The 26,073-nt window shown below is 35.3% G+C and overlaps 1 long non-coding RNA gene across 2 annotated transcripts in view; it reads right to left on the bottom strand.

Moving 5' to 3' along the window:
* Positions 1 to 1,285: 1,285 nt before the first annotated feature.
* Positions 1,286 to 26,073, bottom strand: part of LOC109381979 (uncharacterized) — a 59,459-nt gene continuing 34,671 nt past the window's right edge. The window contains exons 5-6 of one of the 2 annotated variants that reach the window (XR_002123847.1): positions 3,492 to 3,642; positions 1,286 to 1,375 (exon numbers count right to left, since the gene is read on the bottom strand). This is a non-coding gene — a long non-coding RNA (uncharacterized LOC109381979). The remainder of the gene's footprint in view (positions 1,376 to 3,491; positions 3,643 to 26,073) is intronic. The other variant, XR_002123848.1, reaches the window with a different exon arrangement.

Genomic DNA, 26,073 nt, shown 5'->3' with positions numbered 1-26,073 from the left:
ATGCATCTGTGTTTCTAAAAATTCCCTTTTATACCAAATTTAGTTTAATTTTATATAAAAGCCTTGCTTCTGTTATTTATTTTTCAGAACTGCCTCCTTGTTTTTATTTTTAAATTGGCTTCTGAAATATATGCAAAATGGGATCATGTGTTTTATTTTCCTAACATCAACAGAGGTGACTAGAAACTCTCAAACTCAACATGGCTACTAATTCTACCCCTGACACAGATCCCAAAAATCAATTGCCCACAAATGAGGGCAGGCTTATGTGATGTATATAATCAATTGACAAGATCAGTGCAGGATTTTTGATTGAATCACGAAACTAAAAATTGCATTGCCTTACTTATTTCAAACATCCTAACATACTCTTCTATAATAGCAAGGTTTTTTGTTTGTTTTTACTTTTGTTCTTTTTGTACCTTTTCTGCTATTTCCCACCATATTTGACTATTTGAACTATAATTTATAACAGGTCATCAGTAACAATTCATTGGTATAATTTTCACATTTATCTGTTGATTCAACTGTGTGGCAGGTGGCAAACTCAACCCACTTGGTATTATTCCCAAAATATCACTAAAAGATTGCCTTTAAATAACTCATTTCCATCTGTCTTAGATACCAATGGTGAAGAGGCTTCACATTAATTTTGATAGTTGTAGTTAAGAAAGTTAATGAACTTGTTTATATAATACCTGTCTCCCAAACATGAGTGTGAAAACAATATAGAATGTAATTGCTCTTAGAATCTATCCCTGTGTCTCCATAAAAATTTTTACCTGTCCCAGATTATTCTTTTGAGCTTTATGATCTATTAACAATATTGCACATCTACCTCTGTTGTAATTAGAGAACCAATGGGATTATTCCATGTGATTTCTGTGGTTTGTCTGAACACAGCTCCTCTCTTCTTTTTCATTTTTTTGGAAGATTTTTATTGGGGAATTTGGGGAGGGGAACAGTGTTGGGGAATCAGGGAAGGGGAACAGACAAGTTGCTGTCCTTTTGTTCTTCAGTCTAGTTGTGGAGGATGTTGCTTCACTGGCCCATGTTGGTATTGTCATTGCGCTCTTCCCGGGTGAGGCAGTTGCTCACTGGCCATTAGATGGCCGATCACGGTGGCTCATGGCAGTTCATGAAAGCTCACGCCAGCTGCCAGCCAGCCCCACTGCAGCCTACACCGTTGCCAGTGACTCACGGCAGCCCAGCTCCAGGTCGAGCTGTTGTTCACCATCTTAGCTGTAGAGGGCACAGTGTCACTGGCCCTAATGTGGGATCCAAACCGGGGTCCTGCTGCTCAGAGCTGGTGTCTCAAGCCAACTCCTAACCAATGCGCCACTCAGCCGGCCCGGCTCCTCTCTTCTTGAAAGCACTGAGACAAATAGGAATAAAAGATAAAATGTAGCATTTGCATAAAATTCCCATTGATTCACAGGACAGTTGTTTATTGAATTCTTCTGCAGACTAAGGAATGTAATAGGTGCTGGGGGTTATAAATGAGATTCTCTGTGGACCTCAAGGAGCTTACAATACAAAATGAAAAATAATGTCATAACAATCTGTTCCCTTGAGCACCAATTTTAAGCAAGACATTAAATAGGAAATGGGTGAAATTAACCTGGCTTCTAGGTGTTCACAGTCAAATAAGAGAAAGGAAACAAAAAGGTAAAAGAAGCTGAAAATGACGAGTGGCATCAGTGAAGCATAGATAAAGTGCACTAGAGATTGAAAGGATAGCAGTGTGGTCAGGAATGCTCAGACCTGAGCCTCTGCTATATTAATAAACAATAATTATAAAAATTTATCAAAGAAACTTCTTTCATGAGAAGTATTCATGTAGAAAAAACCCTAAAATAGGTATTAAAATTATTTTCCAGTGTGTATCAAAATAACAGGATACAGTGTACTTGATGGAATATGCTAAATAGAAACACATTTGCATAGCATCTGATCTGCAGTTTTTCACAGTGCTTTTGTTGGAAGTTGACAGAAGCCTTCCAGGTGTCAGTGTTTTCCCCGGAATGACATTTTCCATTCCCACATCTCCACACGTAGCGTGACATTGTAAGCTAAAAGGACATTGTCAAATTTTAGTCTATAAAGGATCTTCCTGAATCTGCCAAACATGTTTTAACACTAGATATAACTTCCATCAGCAAATGTAACATGAAAAATAAGTATGCAACTCGCTTTTGGGGTCCATGTGTTGAGCATTTGGAAAAATTAATCTTCTAGAGAGTGCCATATTAATGATCTGTCACTAAACCATAGACAGTATACTCTAAAATATTCAATGTGATACCTTTCTATAAGACAGAATGTATTTAATACTTAAATCATAATATTAAAAAGAGATAGGTATTACATGGTAAAACCTAACCTTGCATTTTTTTTGTCTTATACATTTATTTTATTTTCTCAGTGTTTTACTTTATCCAACAATACTCTAAATCCCTTAAAGTTTACTGTGGAATTGTCTTTGACTTCTCTACTGAAAGAAGGTCTTCTTCCCCACCTTTTTTAACCACCTAACCCCTAATTAGGACTGAACAAAATGAAACCCAAAGGAATAGAGCATTTTATGAGCAAAAATTGGATATAGGCTGTCCTCTAAAGAATAGACTTGTATATTAAAAGCTGCGAATCATTCTCAAAACCCGGAAAGCCTGTCAACAGGAAGTTCAAAAGCTGTCATCCAAAACTGGAAGCAAGAAATATACACAGGTATCTAGAGAAAAGGATGAGTGTTCAGACCTAGGGTTCAGACACATTCTTCCAAAAACTTCCACCTTACCTAGCACTGTTTTCTATGTGTCACCAGACCATTCAGCTGCTCTCACTCCACAGCATCACAAAGCTGTCATTCCACCTTGGACACACTTTGTCCTTTAAGGCCTCACTCAGAACTCACTTCTACCCTGATTCCTTACCTTAAATTCCTAATAATCTTTCTCTCCCAACTTCCTGTATCATCTCCAGGTCCATTCAGCACAATTGAAAAGTGTGCCTGACCACTTGTACTGTGAAATAAACTTGAAACAACAGTTTATAAAAAGAGAATGAAAACTAGGCTCAGAAGACCTGAGGCAATGCTGAGGTAGAAAATAAAGGTTAGGCACAAGAGTGGATCAGCTCTGGGGGAAATTCCGATGCAGGTGATCAGAAGGTGGAACCTGGAATTAATGATGCATTCTACAAAGGGCACATTTTCTAAATACCTGTGCCAAAAGCTAAGGTCAAAGCTAAGGTCAAGTGATAGTTCCAAACCACATATTAGACAAGGCTAGGAAGGCAGGGAAGTATTGAATATCAGAGCAGGCAACAGACCTTGGAATCCAGAGAGATTCTAAGAAGTCTGTTTTCAGGTGTGTTTTGAAGAATAAATGACATTAGGTACCTAAAATCATTCCCCATTCTTTTTCCCCAGCAGCCTCACTCTTTCTAATGTCTCCCAAGAATCATGGCCATATGACCTCATGGAATCTTACCTGAGTTCCATTTAAAGCAAGTCACTTCTGATTTGAGGACATAGATGGTCCCATCACCTTGCCATACCCATAATGGGGCAATGAGCCCCACTGAGACCAGGGATCATAGCACAGTACTTTGATTTTTCTGCTCCTTAGTCCCCAGCCCAATCTAGAGAAAACAAATAAATGTGAAAACTATAGGAGTTTTGCACATGTTAAAGTCAGGTTATTCTTAACGCACTATTGAGGTAATTGTTGACACACTGTTTGTAACAGAATGAGCATCTCCAGGACCTTCAGCTTTGGGTTCTTATGACCTTCCTATGCTTTGCTGTGTCTGATTGCCTTTATGGTGCTCGGTAAAAGCCTGCCCTACCATGACCCCTGCAGAGTTATCACACAACAGCTTTTGAAGAATTAAATAAATTATAAAAGTGTGTCTCATATATTCCACATTTATCCTCCACCTGCAGCCACTAGCTGGCATTTCTTTCTGCTTTGAAATAGTCATTTCTGATCCCTAGAGGCTTATCAGAGTGAAACACACTTTCCTTGCTAATGCATCCAGAGGGCTAAATCAGCAATAACTGACCCTTTTATTTTTTTAGAAAGTTGTTGACACCCCCTCAATACCCAATAAAGCTATTAATGGTCATATAAAAGTGGACAACATTTAATTTGAACTTTTGATTGCCTTTTAGTGAATTAGAAGTCCAAAATGTCTGACAATAAAAACAAAAAGCACACATAAAAAAATGAAATGAATGAGTGAACTAAAATTGTAAACAAATAAAGGAATGAAACCCCAAACTCTGTCAGCATTAGAGGGAGAGGAGCACACAAACCATGTTAATCTTTCAGGAGATGGTGCTCCATCTTACTCCTTCTCACTCCATATTCTCCCAGTGGCTCCTGGGAACCACAGAGTTATTGCTCCTCCTCCTTTCTTTCAATGATATTGGGTTGTCGGAAAAGTTATGACCCATTTTTGCAACGAAAAACAAAAAATACATCATGACTTTTCCAACAACCCAACAGAATAACAAAAGTTATGTAGCTGGGTCTGTAGACACAAAGTATACAGCACATTAGCCAGCCTTCCTTGCAGCTACATATGGTCAAATAACTGACTTTTGCCTAATAGGCTATGACTGTAAGTATGTGTCAGAAGTCTAGCTTCTGGCCTTAAACCTGTGGTGCTCTTTCTTTATTCCTACATGATGGGAACATGATCGTGGTACCAGTTACCATGTAAACAAGGACAACTGACACAACTGAGCTTAATTACAAGAACTCATCTATCACTATGACTATTTAAAAAGAGATAAGCTTTAATCTTATTTAAGCTATTGTGCTTAAAGTTTCCCTTTGTTTCAGCAGCTTAGCTTTGCTCTAAACATTACATCCATAAATCTATATTCGGGCCAATCTATAAAAGCTGTCCCCTTCTGCCTTACCTTAACTCCAACCCAACTGTATGAAGAATGCCCAAACACACCTCCCTACTGAAAATGAAAAACTAGCTCCAACTATGTTACCTGGGGTGAAGAAACAAGTATAGTTCTCCCTGCATCTCTGACTAGGAACTTAAGTTCCTGGGATAACAAGAGACCACCAATTTTCAACAACATATCAGATATTGTTCTAATTAGAACTCTTTTCATTGAAAAAACAGTGACTCACTCATAGGATATAAAGGGAGCTTCAAATAATCCTATAGATCCACAGAATCTCTGGCAGTGTACCAACAGGACTGATGGGAACTGAAATCACAAAGGAACTGAGACAATTCATTTCATCTCTCAGGATTCACATGGCTTCTAGTTTCTGGTTCTCTGCACAATTTCTCCATCTTCTTCCTTCTCTTTGCAGACTTTCTTTTGGATAAGGGGGTTAGAAAGGGATATGGGCAAAGAAAGGGATTATGAGCATGTCCACCAAGGATGCTAAGTTCTTAAATCTCTTCTCTTTGTCTTTACTAGAACTGTCCCTTGATACCCTTCCTCCACCACTGTGAAAATCCAGTCTCTCATGGGAAGGCCTTCTTTCTGGGTCTCTAGGTTCTTTGCCTCCCTGATTCTGTGAAACCACAAAGCAGCCAATCTCTGTGCCCAAGCATGGAACTAGTATGAGCACCATTCTCCAAAACTGTCTCAGCCCTTTCCCAGAATTCTACCCCTGTAGCTTTTTATCCTCCTGTGATGTCCCTCATTTTTCGCCCAACTAATGTTTTGGTTACTGATTTTATTTAAACCTAACGCCACTGCTCACATACATGATGCATCATGAGGGAACAAAGAGTCACTCACCTGGGGTCTCGCTCAAGAAGTCCTCAAAATAAGCTTCTAATCTCTGTGAATTATTTTGTGTACATAGTCTTTGCATACACTTAAAATCTTGTTCATCATAAAACTTTACTAGAAACCTATAGTGTATCATAAGTTGCTTTTTTTTTTTCTTTTCTTTTTAGCTGAGCCATCCTGCCACCTGTTGGCAGCTCAATGGCTGCTCAGCTCGGGGTGGGACTCAAACTGCTGTTATTCAGAGCTCGTACTCTTGAGCGAGCTCTTAACCAACTGAGCCACTCAGCTGACCCCATAAATTGCTTTTTTACAATAGCTCAAACAATTTTTATAAATAGCACAGTTATTACATTGTAATCTATGTATTGTAACTATTATTTCTTACCTGGTTATATTAAAAACTTGTTTCAATTTTCTAAAATAAATTTTAAGGAAAGGGAGGAAAGGAGGAAATGAACTAGCTTGACCTCTGACCTGGCTTTAGCTCTCAGCTGCCTGCTTGGATTTTACCCCCACACATTCACACATTTCCTAATGAGTTTTCAGATGCAGAGAAGTAAGGAAGAAATAACAAGTAAGCAGACAATATTAGGAAGACTGGCCAGAGAGGTACAGAAGGAGGGAGATTTCTTTGAACTGGAAAGGTCAGAGGAGGCATTTAAGGTGGCTTCAGGATATATTTTGTGCAAAGTGAATGACATGAGCATAAGAGAAAGGAAGGGAAGTGGACAAGCATGGTGAAGGTAGGGGAAGAGATGAAGAAAGTCATTTTATAGCCTCGGTTCAATAAACAAAACATGGTGCTTTGTAAACAGGCAGACACAGCAGTTCTCATCCTTCTGCTGTCTCATACGTTCCACAAATTACAACATTCTACTTCTGGAAATTCATTTTTGGAGAACTAAGCAAAGCCCTCAATAGGGCAATGTATTAGATCTGTCAGCTATGAGAAACTCTTTGTCAGTTGCCTTGTGTAACTGAGAAGGGAGGGGATAAGACACAGAATAAGGAGGTGGCTGTCAACGGGGTGGTGGAGAGCAGTGCAGAGAAGGCCCATAGTGGAGGCTCTGCCTAAACCGGCAGCCTTGGGGTACATGGGTGGAACATGAGGTGGGCCACATAGACTCTGGCCAAATGCACACAAAGGGAAAAATAAAATATAAATCGCTCATTTTTGCCTATATTACTGTTTTATCCAGAGCTATCCAAAAGGAAAGAAAACTATAAGAAAAGGAATTGAGGTCATGGAGTGCCTGAATTTAAGATCCATGAAGTCAGGGACTCTTTCTCATTCAGCTCTGTTTTATCCCAGAGGCTAGAACAGTGAATGGCATTCAAATAGTTGGGAAGTGTATGAACAAATGCCTACTCTGTGACAGGCTCGGTGCTTGGTACTTTACCTACATTAGCTCATTTAAGTCTCACACATAAACAAGGACAAGGAAATCAAGGTACCGATAGAATAAGAGTCTTGCCCAGGGTCATCAGTCAATGAATGGCAGTGCCAGAATTAAAATCCCAGTCAAATTGACTAAAGCCAGTGCTATTAACCACCATGAAACACTGCTTCACCAGACAGGAAACCAGGCTATGACTATAGCACACAATAATCTCAGTTTGGCACAACTCACTTTGATGATAACATCATTCAGATGGAAACTGGAGGAACCAGTTTTAAGGAAGATGACTGAGGGGGAGCAGAATATTAAGTGAAGCTGAGCAGTCAGGCTAACCGTATCTTAGGGTCTCAAATTTGGTTCCCCTGAAGCTTAATTAGAGCCAGAATTAGTTCAAAGCACAAATGAGAAACTTTTTTATCGCTGCTTTTCCCTTTGGTTTAGAATTCTATAGAGGAAAAACAGAAACTTCATTAAGCAAGTGGTATCAAAATCTATCACATCAGTATTGAAAAGCACCAAGACTTTCATAGTTTCAGTAACCTCAATTTGCTGCTAATGAAATTTCATGAAGGCTACAATAACCAGTTACTCAGAAGTATTTTGGTGATTCTTTGGTAAACGTAAATGGAATGATTTCTGTATTGAACCATTTCTATGAATCAAGAGCTCAAAACCATTTATTTCACTCTGGTACTCTATAAAATAATAAGTGAAAGGAGAATGAAAGGATAAGATGAAAAAATGGGAGGAAAAATATATTAAATAGTGCTGTTCATTTTGTATTCATTACTAATGGATTTTGGCAGGTGACGTACGTTCACGCTACTAAGCTTGCTCCTGAATATTTCTACTGAGTACTAGAGAGTGTGCTGCAACAGAGACCAACTGACCACCAGCCTTATATGAACTAGTAAAGAACGGAAATGAGTCATCACCCATTTTCATCCACGCTTTTGAAGCTAAACCTGGAAGGGAAAAAGTTTAATACAAAATACAACTCCATCTTGTTTATTGCCCTGTCCACAACTGCTAGAACAGCGCCTGGCATGAATGCTTATGGCTTAGATGTTTAAAATAAATATTCGTTTAATGAAAGAAAAGTGAATGTTTTTCTATTATTCCCTTAATCTAGGAATACGCAGGACAGCAAGCAAAGAGAACAATGCTGATTACCCACAGAGCTCCTGAGTTTACTGAGACTATAGATACATAGACTTGCAGTCAGGATCCAATTAGGCATCTAATAAGCATCCTAAACTTAACATGTCTAAAAGAGAACTTCTAATTTCCTCCCCTATTAATTGGCGCCCCCCACCCAATCTTTTCTCAGTAAATGTGCTCCCATCTAGCCAGCTCAAGGCAAAATCCTGGACGTGATATTTGATTCCCCTCTCCCCCTCATTCCCTATATTCAAACTACAGCAAGTGGGCTCTGCTCCCAAATGCATCCTGAATCTAATCACTTCACCATCTGTACTACAACCACTCTCATCCCATCACTGTTGCCAAACACCTGGACTACCCCCAATAACCTCTAATTGGTCTCCCCACTTCCAAGTTTACCTGCCTGCAAGGTAATCTTCATCTAGTTCTGCACCAGGTAATTTATTAGTTTCAGAAACTCTGATCATTTTAATCATAAATATTGTCTCACTCCTTTTCTTATAACTCTCCAATGGCTTCCTGTTGTACTTAGAACAAAAGTCTAATCTGCTATTACTTCCAGGCCAGGTCTCCCCACTATGTGTCAGATCTCATCTTCCACTACACAGCTCCCTCTGTCCTCACCATGCTGTTTGCTGTCTTCTGTTTGATCATTCCCATTACAAGGACATTACAATTAGTGTTTCTCTGTATGGGAGGCCCTTCCTCCAAATTTTCAGGTGGCTGATTCTTTCTCATCGTTCAGGTTTTAACACGAATGTCTCCTTGTCTGGGATACCTTCCCGGAGTAATGTTGATCCTCCCCACAAAACCCCCACACCAGGTACATTCTATCATATCACCCTGTTTTGTTTTCTCCATAGAACTTAAGACTATCTGAAATTACATTATGAATATATATGCTTACTTGATTATTCTATGTCTCCCAACTAGGATGTACTTTTGGTAAAAGTAAGGATCTTATTAGTCTTGTTCTTCATCATATCTCCTGGACCTCACAAAATGTTTATTGAATGAACAAATACTTTCTGGACGTCTTTGAGCATATTTGTGCATGTTTTGGGTACTTCTGTTGAGTGTTAATTAGTCATAATTTTATAAGGTGTCTGCAAGTGTGATAGAAAATGTGATTGAGACTGAATCCATTTCTAGTGGTTTCAGAGCAGCATCTGACAGCCCTTTCTTCAGGAAACACTTAAACAGCCAGTGTAACAAAAAACCAATTCTGACACATCTATATCAAAAATTAATTTCCCTCATTCTGTGTGTATAGCATTTAGGTTTTTTCTAAATATTAACAACACCCGGCATGGCCATTGTAGCTCAATGACTCTTTTAACCACACATTTCCCACTGCTTCTCTGCCATCCCCCCTCATTTTTACTTATTCTGATAACTTCCTAAATATAAGTGGCTGCATTTTAAATGCTGGCAGAAAAACAGAAATTGCTCTTTGCAATGGCAGAGAGATCTGTCGTCACATAGCCGAGTGCTTCTTCAATAGCTAAGTTCTCAGAAAGTTAACTTTCCAGAGTAGTTCAGAGAAGTCATTTAGAGTAATTTCACTTTACTGACTCAGTGTGTCATATCGTGACACCCTGAGGCTACTTGCCCTCGAGTGTCACAAAATGACACTCTGTCCCAATCACCACTAAATAATATGAACCCTTAAGCCCGACCTTCAAAGTCTAAAAATACACCCTGCATTTACAAAAGGAAATATTTGATGCTGTAAAATCATTTTAAATGTTTTTTAGCTTATTACAGTAACCTAACCTTTATATTTAAACTAGTTGCATTGTTTATCAATAGAAACAAAGCTGCTTTTATGTTTTTAGGTTTATTTCACAGTACCCATTATTTGTCCATCTGTCTAATGTACTCGAATTACAACATAATTCTGACAACATATATATTTTTTAATTTCCACGTTGGAAAGGAGGGTAACAACACAACCTCAAAGGCAAATAAATAAATCCTAGAGAGGAAAAGTTAATCTATATCTCTAAGAGATATACATAACCCCCAAAAATAAATAAATAAAAATAAAAACAATCAAAGCTATTCAAATAATAGTCTCCAATTTTTTAACAAAATGTTTTATTATTTTTTATTGAAAATTGCACTGCATGATAAATTTCCATCTTGATATTAAACATGTACAGTAGTGGTAACATATTAAAACACTAAAACCAAACATATTTCTGGTAGTCATTATTTAAGTCTTTTGAGATTTTTTTTGGTGTCCAAAACAGAAATGTTTCTATATGAAGGCTCAAATAGTCCATCTTTTTAGACAAAAAGGTGATGATTCACAAAACTATTACTATAGCATGTAACTAGTTGATCTAAATCTAATAAGATGTGCTAAAATTAGTCACATCTAATAACACATCTGAAGTGTTGTTATATAAATTATCATGTGAAGAAAAGAAGACTTTATCAATGTCTACAATTGGGGTTTTTATCAAAGTTTCCATTAACAGTGTTTCCTGGGACATAAGGAAATACAACATTGTTCTTTGTGAACCTTTTCTATTCAAGATTTTCCATTGAATAAAACAGCTGAGTATCTGAAACTGAGAAAATGTATTTGAGTACAAACAACTTGTGAAGCTTAATGCTTTTCTTTTTTCATCATCCAAAGGTATTACTGAACTTAGATGCAACTCTCCTGCTCAGTATCCAGTTCAGGTGTGAGGGACACTTTTCTCTATAGGAGGCTGCCCTGTCTACCTAGCTGTGCTTTGCATTTGTCTAACACAAGCAAACAGTTTTCTCCCATTTTGTAGTAACTTAATCTTCCTATTAGCAAAAAAGGCAGCCAGCTTCCTTGTACCATAGAATGGGGGTTTCTGTTTAATAATTTTTATTTTGGTGTTTTGGACTTTTTTTTTTTTTTTTTTTTAGCTGAGCCATCCTGCCACCTGTTTGCAGCCCAGCAGCAGCTCAGCTTGGGCTGAGAATCGAACTGGCGACTCTGTTGCTCAGAGCTCACACTCTTGAGCGAGCTTTTAACCAACTGAGCCACTTGGCTGGCCTGATGTTTGGAACTGTTAACACATTCTAGAGCATGGGACTCAGGGTCTGCCAGGCCCAACGGACTCATAAAGAAAAAAGATGTGTTTATTCTCTGTGATTTGATTCACAGATACAGTTTTCAAAAATTAAGTTAATAAAGTAATTATACAAAAGCAACATCATATGTAATATGTAAAACATGCTATTTGTAACTATTCATTTTCCAACTCTTTTCAAGTGCAGAGCTTTGCAATAACATACTAATATGAGGAGCACATGGACACTAAAACACCACTGAGATTATCCATGTACTTTGGTAGGTCAATGCCAAATATTTCAAGTTACCAGTTAGAGGAGTTTTAAATGGGACTTGCCCCAAGACATGCCTTATTAGTGTTAGGAATACCAAAATATGGAAGGCATTATAACAGCCTTCAGAACTTTTAAATCTATTTTGGTAAAACACAATAAATGTAAAGTCACCTAAGCTAAGTGAAAAATGAGTGGTATAGACACTAATTTGAGAGAGCCAACATAATAAACTTTAAATTACTTTTCCAATTTAAAATCTTACCTGATAAAAACTATATGTGAAGGGAACTTGGTAGATCATTATCAAAATTAATTAATATTTATAAAAATTAAAAACAGCAATCCTTCATTTAGGAATTCATCCTATTGAAATATATTCATCTGAATACAAAGACATCTAAAAAAATCAATGTCGATTGCTATAAATGTTCATTCCTGAAAATATGGGAACAACTTAAATGTCTGATAATAGGGTATTCAAGGCACAAAATAAATTATATCCACATAATATAATACTAGATAATTATTTTTAAAAATGAATTAGAATTGTAATTTATTGTTATGAAATACTGTCTAAAAATATTAAGTGAATAAGTCACCAAACTGTATGTATAATGTGCAAATCCAAGGATATATAAAGATAAATGGTTGTTTATACAAAACGGATCATGAAATTTTTCTTATATTATTGTGAATGCATAGATATTTCTGGAAGCCACATATGGAATTAATATCAATTGCCTCTGGGGAGGAAACTATGAAACAGTTGTCAGGGAAGAAAAAGTTAATTTTATTGTATAAATTTTTTTAACAATTCAAATTTTTTGATCAGACACACACATTCATTTATCAAAAATACTTGTAAGATATAAAGGATGAAAAAATTTCAAATATTATCTAAATTTTCCTCATTCAGTTAGGACTCCAATTTCAAAATGATCTAAGCCAGGTAACAACTTGCAACTTGCATTAAAGAATAGAAATTTATTTAATGGCTCCTGAAAATTTACTGAGCTACAACAAAGGAAATTTTCATAAAACATCTACCCAAACAATGTCTCTGTATGAGCATACTGAGTTTATTTTATGGAATTTTATATATGCAGATGCTATAATCTCATGAGATATATTTCACTTTGAAAGAAAACAAATATTGAGACAAAGTAATAGTTAACAATGTCTTAGCATTAATGGATTTTTAGCTTCACAGCTTCTAACCACATCCTCTACCAAAATATTTTTCTGTAGCTTCTATATCTTGTAAGCTTCTTTGTTAGTCGCAATGATTTTCAAACACTTAAATGTTATTTTTAATGATCTAGTAGTTATAGGTTAAGGAAGTACAAAATAACCTAGAGAAGCATTAGTAATTATTATTATACATTGAATGATAGTTCTTCATGTTATTACAGCTGTGTTCTGATTTTAAGAACACAGCCATAGCTGCATCTTTCAGATGCTCAGTATAAACATACTCCATAAATGATATCTATTGTTAGTGGGTATACTATCTCCTTTCAGCATTGATACCACAAAAATTTATGTGCTAATAAAAAATAGTCATTATAATAAACCTATAAAAAAGATTGAGAGCAATAATTTTTTAGCAAAATTCAAGTAGGGAAATTATGACCATTTAATTTTTTAAATATGAGAAATTTAAATTTAAGTATTTAAATATGAAATATGTAATGGAATTAAGTTAAATGGAAAAATATTTAACTTAAATATTTAAAAGGAAAAGTATCCACAAAAAAAGGTAATGATGCATGTTAGATTCAGAGTTCAGTGAAATGGTTGAAAAGAAAAATCATTGAGAAATATTCTATTTTAATGTTTGTTAAACAGTGAAGACTATATTTATTTCCCAGCAAGTGAAAGAAAAGCTAAAGGGAAATATATAAAATTTGAACTACTCTAGGCAACTGACTTCCAGAAAAATATGTAAGAATATTTTAAATAAATTTTCCTAAGGCTATATGTAATTAAAATACATTAAAAAATTATCCACATGATTCAGGTATTTTTAAAATCCCACTTTATTTGAATAGCCAGTGAATAAAATAAATATGTTAGGTGTTTAAGCTTGATAACAGGATGTATTCAGTATTTTACCTTACCAAATGGAGACAAAGAAAAAGTAGGTAGCAATAAAATGCTCAGTTCCAATCTGTTAATACTTCAAAGTTTGAACTGGCTAATAACACAAATCGGCACTTCTTGTGAGGGTGCAGTCCTGTTTAAATATAACTATTCCTGAATTTTTGTGGAAAAGAGTGAGTGTGGACACTAGAAATTCACAGTCTAATAAATGAAATAGACTTGACAATTACTCCCTCTGGGTGAATATATTGGGCCAAACTCTGACTTCTATGCTTGCCTTAGGCTCCTATTAAGGTCAGACAAGTATAGAATTGGGTTGAATGTTCAAAATCCTAGAAACTTTTCTAAGTACCATAATTAGAGACAGAGCAAACATAAATTTCCTCTAAATTGGAACATTTTATTTTGTATGGCTATCACCTGAATTCTTAAAACCTACAGGAAGATGAGGGAAACTATTTAATACATTATATTTATTTTAGAAGGGAAGGAGGGAGGGAAAAAAAGAGAGGGAGGAAGGGAGGAACAGAGGAAGGGAGGAAGTTTGCATGCCTCACAGTTTCTCCAGGATACAATTATATTTATCCTACCATTACCACATAAGATATTAATAACTATTATCAGAATCTTGCTGTCATAAATTTATCCTCAAGGACTCTTGACCACCCATTCTACGCTTCATCCAATGACTTTTTCTTGACCAGTATCTCTTTTCCCATAAAATATATTTCTTACCAGAAGTTAACAAAGATGATAAATACAGTGTTCATTAGTATGGCTTGATAGTTACTTAGGCATTGGCATTTCAATGTTGGTCATTTGAAGACTGAAATGACCTACATATGCAAAGAAAATAAGTTGTAATTTATTCATTCACTCACTCCTGTAGGAGACTCTACCAATACTCTGCTCATAATCCCTCAGTACTAGCTGCTCTTATAGAGTGTACAGTTCTTTTCTACAAACACCTTGGAGTCTGCCTGAGGTGTTTCTCTGTCATAGGAGCATGCTTAGGAGGAAGATAATAGGCAGTTGATGCCCTCCGCAGCAGCCCTCAACTAATAAAGAATGGGAGTTCTACACTGTCTCTCAGAGCCCGGTGAAATAAGCCCCAGTGGCCCACCGTGGTAGCCTGCTCGTTAGCATACTTTTTGTTGCATTCCTTTCCCCTTTTTTGTCTCACTTTCCCGCTCTTCTAAATGGGGCTTCCTGAGATTAAATTCCAAATAAACTGCAGTAAGTCCTCAAAATTGTCAATAGGTTCTGAGACTTCAAATGAAAAGATGTATAATGAAACCAGTTTTACCACAGGCTAATTGATGTAAACAAGAGTTAAGTTCCTATGCATCTCATTAACATGGTACTGAAATGACAGTGAACAAAAAAGTATATTATTTGAGGATCTCCTGTACTTACATTTGAATCCTTATTTTAGGGTCTACTTCTGGGGCAGCATGGAAACCCAACCTAAGATACTCATTTATTCTTTATCCAAAAACATTTGTTTCATATATGCTAGGGGCTAAGAAATGTGACAGACAATGAGAATCAAATATTAATCCTGAGGACAAGGAAGTGAATATTTTCAAGCAGGGAGCTTTGTTATACACCCCCTAAATTCACATCATAAAAGAGATCATTCACATCTTCTATCAACTTCCAGAAGCAGATCTGCTCATTATTGTTCATCATTTCTTTTAGTCACCATCAGAGAGTGATTACCTGTTGTTTCAGGCAGTTTTCTTCTTTATCAAATCATGCTTCATTTTCTCATCTCTTTCAGCACCTTTAATACTTTAACCCTTTCATTCAATTTGACCATTTAATCCTTATTTTCTCTTCTTACCTCTGCAACATTCTCTTGGCTGTTCTTCAAGACAAAGCAACATATCACATCACAATAGCCAATTTGACTGTGTCCCTCATTTCCAAAACCTCCTTAATTGTCATTCATTTGGGTACATTCCCCAAATGGTAAAAGTAATTTTGCAATATTCAGCCATCTTTAAATGTCTCATCTCAGTTCCAGCATATTATTCCCATGACAAACTACTTACAAATATAATAGTACATTTAATCCACAAATAGTCCCAAAGTAGGAATTATTATTTCTGCTTGATAGATTAGCAAACTGGCTTTTTGCCTGTCAAGCTGTTATATTTCCACTTACTCTATTGCAGTCACCCCATGATTATATATAAAAAATTTAAATGCTTTTTTTTCTCATTCTCTTCTTACTCATCTATGAAAACCAGTAAAATGGTCAACATCCAAATAATTCTCCAGTTATTTCAAGAATCATATATGATTCGATTCTCACTGAACAGTTGTTATGAATATCTTCAAATTATATCATCAGTGTTGAGCTATATTCCTTGTGAGTCAGACTCATTGGAGATATGTCTTCTCTTAATTAAGGTTATTTTATGGCAAACAAATTTTCCTCTAAACAAGATACTTTTTATCTAGGAAATCATTCAATGGCTCATATGCCATTTAACATCTCTCTTCCTGCCACTAGAATTTCCTTTAAAATGTTAGCATTCTTGGTATCCTGGCAAGGCCACCTCCTCCAACAGTTAGATCATGTGTCACATTGGTACCTGAGGAAATGCTTATGTAGTAATGTTTCTTTCAGAAAAACACTATGCTTTCAGATTGAACTTTTGTAGTTTATTTCTGGGAATCCAAAAGTAGTACATATTTTAATCTTTCTATTTGTATGGGTGTTATGTACTGGCAGGCCAGTAACAGCAAAAGAAAAAGACATTCTAGGAATGTGCTGAGCCTGTCAGGTGTGGGACATCCAGCGCTTTCAAGGAGGACATGTTAATTGACATATTGTTTCAGTTCCAAATCTTCTCTCTGTAAGTGATAGACAAAGAAGGACCCAGAAATCTCACTTCTGGGTATTTACCTGAAGAAACCCAAAACATTAGTTCAAGGTGACATGTTCATTCATATGTTCATTGCAGCATTGTATACAATGGCCAAGGTGTGGAGGCAGCCTGGGTGTCCATCAATGAGTGAATGGATAGAAGAGGTGGTACATATACACAATGGAATATTACTTGGCCATAGAAGGGAATGGGTTCTTGCCATCTGCTGCAGCATAGATGGACCTAGAGGGTATTGTGCTGAGTGGAGTATGTCAGACAGCGAAAGACAGGTGCAATGTGATTTCACTTATAGGTGGAATCTGAAGAACAAAATAAACAAATAAAACAGAAACAAACTCATAGATAAAGAGAACATTTTAATGGTTGCCAGATAGGAGAGGGAATAAGTGGGTGGGTGAAAATGGGGAAGGGATTAAGAAGTACAAATTGGCTGTTACAAAGTAATCATGGGGATGTAGGTTATAGCATAAGGAATATAGACAATAATATTGTAAAAACTATGTATAGTATCAAATGGGTACTAGATTTATTGGGATGATAGATGGGAGGGGTTTGGGGGACAGGGTGAAAAAGGTAAAGGGATCAAGATGTATGAATTGGTAGTTACAAAATAGTCATGGGGATGTAAAATAAAGCATAGGGAATATAGTCAATAATATGGTAATAACTATGTATAGTGCCAGGCAGGCACTAGACTAGTCAGGGTGATCACTTCTTAAATTATACAAGTGTCTAACCACTATGCTGCACACCTGAAAGTAATAAAAATAATATTGAATATTAAAAAGAAATAATCATTCAAAATTATTCAGAAAATAAGGGGATATTTTTTAGTTAGTCATTTACTCAAAACAGTTGCTGAAAGGGCAAATATCAATCCATTCTCAGAGGATATAGTTAAATATTCAGGATTGAAATAAGGACTATACCATTTGAAATTAAACATGAAAACAAGAGCAAAGAGTTAAAATAAGACCACATGTTTGTTCCTTACAAATCAAAACTACCCAGAGGAAAACCAGGAATGAACAATAAATATAAGAAACAGGAAAGAACAAGCAGCTGGCATGTACTGTCTGTCACTCACCTACGCAAGGAAGAGTCACTATTATTGTTATCTAGGATAGAAACATGACCTTTAAATCTTTATTACCAGACTCATAAGATAGTCTAATGCAGGAAATATACACTCTAGCCCATCTCCAGGTATTTTTTTTTTTACAAGTGCCATTTTAGCAAGTTGCTAAGATGCTTTGAGGGTATATTTTAAAGGCTTCCCTTAATGATTTAGTGTTATTTAGGATAATGGCCAGTGTTGTTTTCATGAAATGGAGTATCCTCCACAAAACCAAGAGCTATCAACACAAGAACTGCTATTATAAGTTGGGATAAACTGAGGAAATGGAAAGAGGCTGAGACCTCACTGTTAAAAATGATTTTTCAGTGGCAGAAACATGTCTATCAGCAGCAATAACTACTCATTATGCCTCTAGAACTCTGATAAAATGCTAAGACCAATGAAATAATGTTGAAAGTTCATGAATTTCCAAGTATAATAGTCGTAATTATAAACTGGAATAGGTAAGCAAGTTTAAAAAATTCAAAATTCAGCAATAGTCATCATTAATATTTTGAAGAATTTTCTTCCAGAATTTTTCAGCATACTATTTGGAATTAAAAAAAATTAAGATATAAGTGACATGGAACATTATATTACTCTCAGGTGTACAGCATAATGATTCAATATTTTTATATATGGCAAAATGATCGCAACATTAAGTCTATTTAACATTCACCACTGTACACAGTTATAATTTTTTTTTCTTTTGATGGAAACTTTTTGAGATCTACTCTCTTAACAATTTTTAAATATACGATAAGTATTATTAACAATAGGCACCATGCTGTACATTATATCCCCAGCATTTATTTATTTTGCCCACCCCCACCCCTGCCTCTGGGAATCACCAATCTGTTCTCTGTATCTACGAATTTGGTTTTGGTGTTTTGTTTTTAGATTCCACATGTACTTGTAAGTTAGATCATATTTGTCTAACTCTGTCTGAATTATTTCACTTAGCATAATGCTCTCAAGTGCCATCAATGCTGTCACAAATGAAATGATTTCCTTCTTTTTATGGCTGAATAATATTCCATTGTATGTCTATATACCACATTTTCTTTATGCATTCATCCATATCAATGGACATGGATGTCCATTGCTTCCATGTCTTGGATATTGTAAATAAAGCTGCAATGAACATGGGGATGCATATATCTTTTCAAGTTAGTGTTTTCATTTTCTTTGGACAATACACAGAAGTAGACTTGCTGAATCAAATGGTAGCTCTATTTTTAATTTTTTCAGGAACCTCCATGATGAATTGCATAGTGGCTGCACCAATTTACATTCCTATCAAGAGTTCACAGGGTTCCATTTCTCCACATCCTTAATAACCCTTGTTATTGTTTTGCTTTTATAAGTCATTCTAATTGGTGAGAGGTGAGATCTCACTGTGGTTTAGAATTACATTTATCTGGTGGTGAGTTGTATTGAACACCTTGTCACATACCTGTTGGCCATCTATCTGCATGTCTTCTTTGGAAGAATGTCTATTTAGAGTCTCTGACATTTGTTGGGTTGTTTGTTTTTTTACTATTGAGTTATATGAGTGTGTGTGTGTGTGTGTGTGTGTGTGTGTGTGTGTGTGTGTGTTGGATATTAACCCCTTATCAGATACATGATTTGCAAATATTGGGTTGTCAGGAAAGTCATGATGCATTTTTGCAACGAAAAACGTAGAAAAAATACGTCATGACTTTTCCGACAACCCAATGTTTTCTCCCATTCTGTAGGTTACTTTTTCTTTTTGTTGATGGTTTCCAATGCTATGCAGAAGCTTTTCAGTTTGATGTAGTCTCACTTGCTTATCTTTACTTCTGTTGCCTTTACTTTTGATGTCAAATCAAAAAATCATCACCAAGACCAATGTCGAGGAGCTTAACGCCTATGTTTTCTTCAAGAAGTTTTATATTTTCATGTCTTACATTCAAGTTTTTAATCCATTTTAAGTTAATTTTTCTGTATGGCATAAGAAAGTGGTCCAGTTTCATTCTTTTGCTTGTGGCTGTCCAGTTTCCCCAACACCAATAATCAAAGAGACTGTCTTTCCCATTGTATATTCTTGGCTCCTTTGTCATAAAATAATTGACCATGGGTTTATTTCTGGACTCTCCTTGCTGTTTCATTGACCTATGGGTTTGTTTTTATGCCAATACCATACTGTCTAGATTACGTATGGCATTGTAATAGAGTTTGAAGTCAGGAAGCATAATGCCTCCAACTTTGTTCTTTCTCAAGATTGCTTTGGCTATTTGGGGGCTTATGAGTTCCATATAAATTTTAGGATTGCCTTCTATTTCTGTGAAAAATTCCATTGGAATTTTGATAGGGATTGCATTGAATCTGTAGATTGCTTTGAGTAGTATGAACATTTTAACAATATTAATTCTAATTCTAATTCTTCTAATTCAGAATATTTTGTCCATTTATTTGTGTCTTTTTCAATTTCTTTCATCAGTGTCTTATAGTTTTCAGTATACAGGTCTTTGACCTCCTTGGTTAAATTTATTCCTAGATGTTTTATTCTTTTGATGCAATTATAAAAAAATTGCATCAAATTTATAATTTGATGTTACAACCGATTTTTGTATATTGATTTTGTATCCTGCAGTTTTATTGAATTTGTTTAATTAGTTCTAATAGTTTTTCTGTTCTTGTTTTGTTTTGTTTTTTGGTGGAATCTTTAGGGCTTTATATATGTCATCTGCAAATAGAAATAATTTTGTTCCTTCTTTTCTGATTTGGATGCTTCTATTACTTTTTCTAGCCTAATTGCTTCCAATGCCATGTTGCACAAAAGTGTCAACAGTGGACATCTTTGTCTTATTCCTGATCTTAGAGGAAAAGCTTTCAGCTTTTAACAATTGACTATGATGCTAGCTATGGGCTTGTCATATATGGCCTTTATTATATTGAGGAATATTCCCTCTATATCAGCTTTGCTGAGAGTTTTTATCATTAAGGGGTGTTGAATTTTGTCAAATGCTTTTTCTTTATTAATTGAGATGATCATATGATTTTTATCCTTCATTTTGTCAATGTGGTGTATCAAATGGACTGATTTGTGGATGTTGCACTATTCTTTCATCCCTGCAATAAATCCCACTTGATCATGGTGTATGATATTTTTAATGTATTGTTGAATTTGGTTTGCTAATACTTTTTCAAAAATTTTTTCATCTATGTTCATCAGGGATATTGGCCTGTAATTTTCTTTTGTTGTACCTTTGTCTGGTTTGGTATTATGTTAATGCTGGCCTTGTAAAATGAGTTCAGAAGTAGTCCCTCTTCCTAATCTATTTTTTTGGAGGTATTCGAGAAGGATTGGCATTCATTCTTTTTTAAAGGTGTGGAAGAATTCACTAGTGTGGCATCAGGTCGTGGACTTTTGTTTGTTGGGAGGCTTTTGATTACTGATTTGATCTGATCTCCTTACTAGTAATCAGACTGTTCAGATTTTCTACTCATGATTCAGTCTTGGTAAATTATGTTTCTAGGAACTTATCCATTTCTTCTAGGTTACCCAATTTATTGGCATATAATTATTCCTAGTAGTCTCTTATGATGCTTTGTATTTCTATGATATCAGTTATAATGTCTCCTCTTTTATTTCTGATTTTGTTTATGAGAATCCTCTCTCTTTTTTTTCTTGGTGAATCTAACTAAAGGTTTGTCAATTTTCTTTACCTTTTCAAAACATCAGCTCTTAGTTTCATTGATTTTTTTCTATTGTCCTTTTAGTCTGTATTTCATTTATTTTTGCTGTAATCTTTGTTATTTCCTTTCATTGACTAAATTTAGGCTTCGTTCTTCAGCATATTTTAATGTCTTAATTGAGATCTTATTGTAAGCATGGCTTGTATCCTGCTTTTCTCTTTATAACACTAATGTTTCACTGTGTTATTGTAAATTTTTAATAGCAGCAAACTATTTCATTGCATAGATGTACCATGTTTTCTTACCAGCCTTTAATATTTTGGGGTTGTTTTTGTGTTTTTTTTTTTAATTTTAGATAGTGCTGTGATAAACATATTTGTTTGTTCATTAAACTTTTTCAAATGTTTGACTTGTTCCTTAAGATCATCTTCCAAAATTGTAAATACTAGGTCAAGTACTCTGAACAATTTGAAGAACCTAATAACATAATGCTAAATTGCTTTCAAATTTGTTTTATAATTTACATCCCCACCAGCACCACATGCAAATTTAGACTTTTCAAAAAGATCTAGGCCCACTCCACACTAATTCCAAAATAAATTATGAGGAAATGATATTAAGTGTTAAATGTTTTGTTAACGCTTGCTATTGCTTTCAAGTTTACTTCAAGTGTACAATAATAGAATTTTTTATTTTAATGATACTGCTGTTAAATGTGTTTTAATTAAGCCTTAAATCCATTTTAGAAGACTGAGCAAAATTAGTGTCAAATATATTATTCAATAGTTATATTGAATTTATATTACATTAAATTATAAACATATCTAGAACCAGCATATCCATCTTATAGAACTTAGAACATAATGTTTATTAATTATGTCCATTTATAATTGTCATATCTTTGCTTTGCCCAAGTGGTCAAAACTATGATTTACCTGGTATTATATCCTTCTTCTGTAATACCACCCCTAATTATACTATTCCATGGAGAAAATTAGCCCTGTTGGAATAGTCCTACTTTATGGTAATTTCCATAAAGACTTTGTGGTGAATGTAACACTTTTGAGCAATTTTGAGCAATTTTATGATGTCATAACCTACTTCATTCTTTTTTTATTTTTTTAATTTTATTGGGGGACAGTGTGTTCTTCCAGGACCCATGAGCTCCAAGTTGTTTCAATCTAGTTGTGGAGGACTCAACTCAGGGACCCATGTGGCAATCGAACCGGCAGCCTTGTTGTTATGAGCACTGCGCTCTAACCAACTGAGCTAACTAGCCACCCCACCTGCTTCGTTCTTGTATCCACTTAATAGATAGTTTATTGAGTCCCTTCACTATTAAAGCATGATACTAAGGACTGAGCAGACAAATATGGAAATATATTGATCCAGTGTGGAGCTGGATAAGGAGCTGTGAACAGTATGTCATGGGAGCACAGAAGACACATTTGAACTCACCAAGAGATGAGATATTATTTGAGATAAGACTTGAAGGATGAAAATATTAGTCAGAGAATATTGGGGAAAACATTACAGGTAGTAAGAACAACATATGCAAAGACATGTAGGCATTTATTAAAAAGCTCAATACATTCTTGGATCTATAGGTAATAAGTATTATTGAGTAAAACAAGGATTGAGCTTGGGAGGCTAGGGATAACACAAAGCAAAACCATTAGACAGGAGCTACATTGTGAAGTATATCTATTATTGTGTTGTAAAAGTTTAGATTATAGTCTATAGATAATGGAAAATACTGAAGAAATTTGCCATGAAAAAATTTTGTGTTGTAATTATAACTCTAGAGTCTATGTAATGACTATTTTGGAGGTAGAGAGAGTCTAGAGGTGAGGACATTTGGGAAGTTATTATATAAACCCAGAAGAGACATTAGTGTTTGCGTTAGGTTAGTGAAAGTTGGGAAGGAAAAGTAAGGTAGTAAAACACTATATTTTATTAGAAAGATAGTAAAAGCACTAAAACTTAAGATTTAATTGAATCTGAAAGGTGTTTTCTTAGAACCAATTTTAAAAAAATTATCTCAGTGATGGGTTATTCAGTAAGATCTCATTAATTCATTATAATTGAGTGAAAAGTTCATTTGATTTGTCCCACATATGAATATAAAATATTTGTTTGTAGAAGAAATTTTAATATACTTGTGCACAAAAAGTTTTCCAGTCACACTTTGGTGGTACTAAACAAAAAAAAGGAATGAAAGGGAAATTTGCAAAGACTCACATGGGAAATCCTTACTCTATAAGACAAGAGAAATTTATTTTCTCAAAATTTTGGATGCTAAAAGTACAAGATCAAGATATCAGCAGGATTAATTTCCTCTGAGGCCTCTCTCTTTGGCTTGTAGATGGCCATTTTCCTGTCTTCACATCAGTTTTTTCTGTGTGCGTCTCTGTCCTAATCTCCTGTTCTTTTAATGACATCAGTTATATTGGAATAGGACCAACTCTAATGGCCTCATTTCACCTTAATTATGTCTTAAAGACTCTGTCTCTAAATATAGTCACATTATGAGGTACTGGAGTTAGAATTTCAACATGAAATTCAGGGGACACAATTGAACCCATAACAGATATGGACTGGAGTAATGGTCTCAAAAGGTATTTTTATTTCTATACCATTAAAGTAAAAAATTAAGAATGAGCATCATATGAAGAAGGTTTCATAAGAAAATTTCAGCAAAACAGTTTTCTAAAATTAAAGCACCTAAATTCAATTAGGTTAATGAATGAGAAAATATCTTCTCAATACCAACTGATGTGGTTTATTTGTTTACAAGGAAGCTCTAGTAATGACAGAAAAGAAAGAAATTTTGAAGTATTTCATTACATTTCAACAATGTTTATCAAAACACTGGTCAAGTTTCTTACATGCCTTACATTTACTTGTCAGAGTAATTGGAATATTATCTGTTCGGTAATGGGAAGCCAATTAGAGAAGTTTTCATAGTTATTCAGATGGGTTCACATTCAAAATGTTAAAGAAACTGAGACTTTCATATACCAAATCAAGATTTGTAGAGACTGAAAATGATCACTAGCAGAGAATGTCTACATTGTGCTAAAGCAGCTAACACTGTCATTAAATGAAACTTCACTTTGGAATTTAAGATTGAGAATGGCTAGTGTTGAGTTTTATATTTTAATAGATTTGGATGCTGTTTATTTAACTGTTTTTTTTTCATTTTTATATTGAAGCACAACATACTATGCACTAAAAAATTATAGCAGACTAAAATTGTCAGCACATTTTGTTTTGTTTTGTTTTTTTCTTAACTAAAAATGTCAAACCCTCTCTCTGGATACTTACACAAAATAGATGATAAGACATTCACAGCAGAGAACATGATGGACTAATGCTTATCTTGGCACCATGGAAAGAAAGAATTTCAGGTCCTACTCCCACCCTCCCTCATTCACTCTCTGCAGCTTCACATTTTAACTACTTTTTAGTTCTCGCTCTCCCTTTGTAAGAAAACTGTGCAAAAGAGTAGCTATTTGTTTCTTATTTTGCTAGCATGGGGGCAGAAGGTGTGAATGGGTAGGGGGTATAGAACCTCAAAAAAAAGTCTGAGATTCTTAGGAGTATATATCGCTATAAAATATGATTACAGTCATGAAAATCAGCAATTACCCAGTTGCCAGACTATATAACAACAGCAGCAAATATTAAAAAGCCTAGGTGAGGAAGTGGGAACAAAAAGTAATATTTATTGTATTCCTGTTCTAAGTTAAATAGTGTGTTAGATTACTTGTATGTTCTATTAAATTTAGTCTTTAAAAAGATTAGAAAAGTAAGGCTCAGGGAGGTTAAATGATTTCCCTGGTTTATTATGGCCAGCCAACAACAGAATTAGTATTCTGAAGTCAGCCTGACTCCCAAATCCTGCTCACATCCCCACAGTGTGCCTTAGAAAGCCAGGGTGGTCAGTTCTGCTGCATAAATGTGGTCAGAACAATCAAGAGAACCAAGGAAGTCATATTTGTCTGAATTCAGCAACTCAATTTAGAAACCATTTAACTTTAATATAAGGTGGAACATAGGGTTTCAACAGAAAAGGAGAAGAACAAAGAGACGGAACTGAGTTTCAGCAAAGAGAGCAAGTGAGTGGATAAAAATAAATCTTTCATGATTCACTACCACGGGCAAGCAAAATAATATTTTTTTCTATCCTGCTTAACCCAAAGTAATCTGAGTTATTTAAAGTATTATAACCACTGGTGACAAGCCACAAAGTTTATGGTCCTTTCATAAGCAAAGACTTCTCCGAAGCAGGCAGAGCGTGTGAAAAGGGACCTAGTTATCCATGTTAAAATGTGCAGCTTTCCGTTATGGATGGAGAGAGTCCCATATCTGCACCTCATTGGTATTGGGAGTTCCACCTTACACAATCCAGACTGGGATGCCTACTCTCCATTCTGGCTGGGAAACCAGGATATGTTCAGTTCTAGTGGGCAGTAAAATCATAAGTGGAGTCATAAAGCCAGAGAGAAATTTGTGCACCATCTAAGCCAATACTTGACTTTACAAATGAGGGTCAGTGTCTTTAGATACACCAGTAGTTAATAGCAGAATCCCAGATTAGAAAGCTCAAGATTT

This window comes from Hipposideros armiger, unplaced genomic scaffold (genome assembly GCF_001890085.2).
Source record: "Hipposideros armiger isolate ML-2016 unplaced genomic scaffold, ASM189008v1 scaffold_57, whole genome shotgun sequence".
Lineage (NCBI taxonomy): Eukaryota > Metazoa > Chordata > Mammalia > Chiroptera > Hipposideridae > Hipposideros > Hipposideros armiger.
The sequence above is the reverse complement of the archived record's forward strand: the minus strand, read 5'-3'. Positions and strand labels throughout refer to the sequence as shown.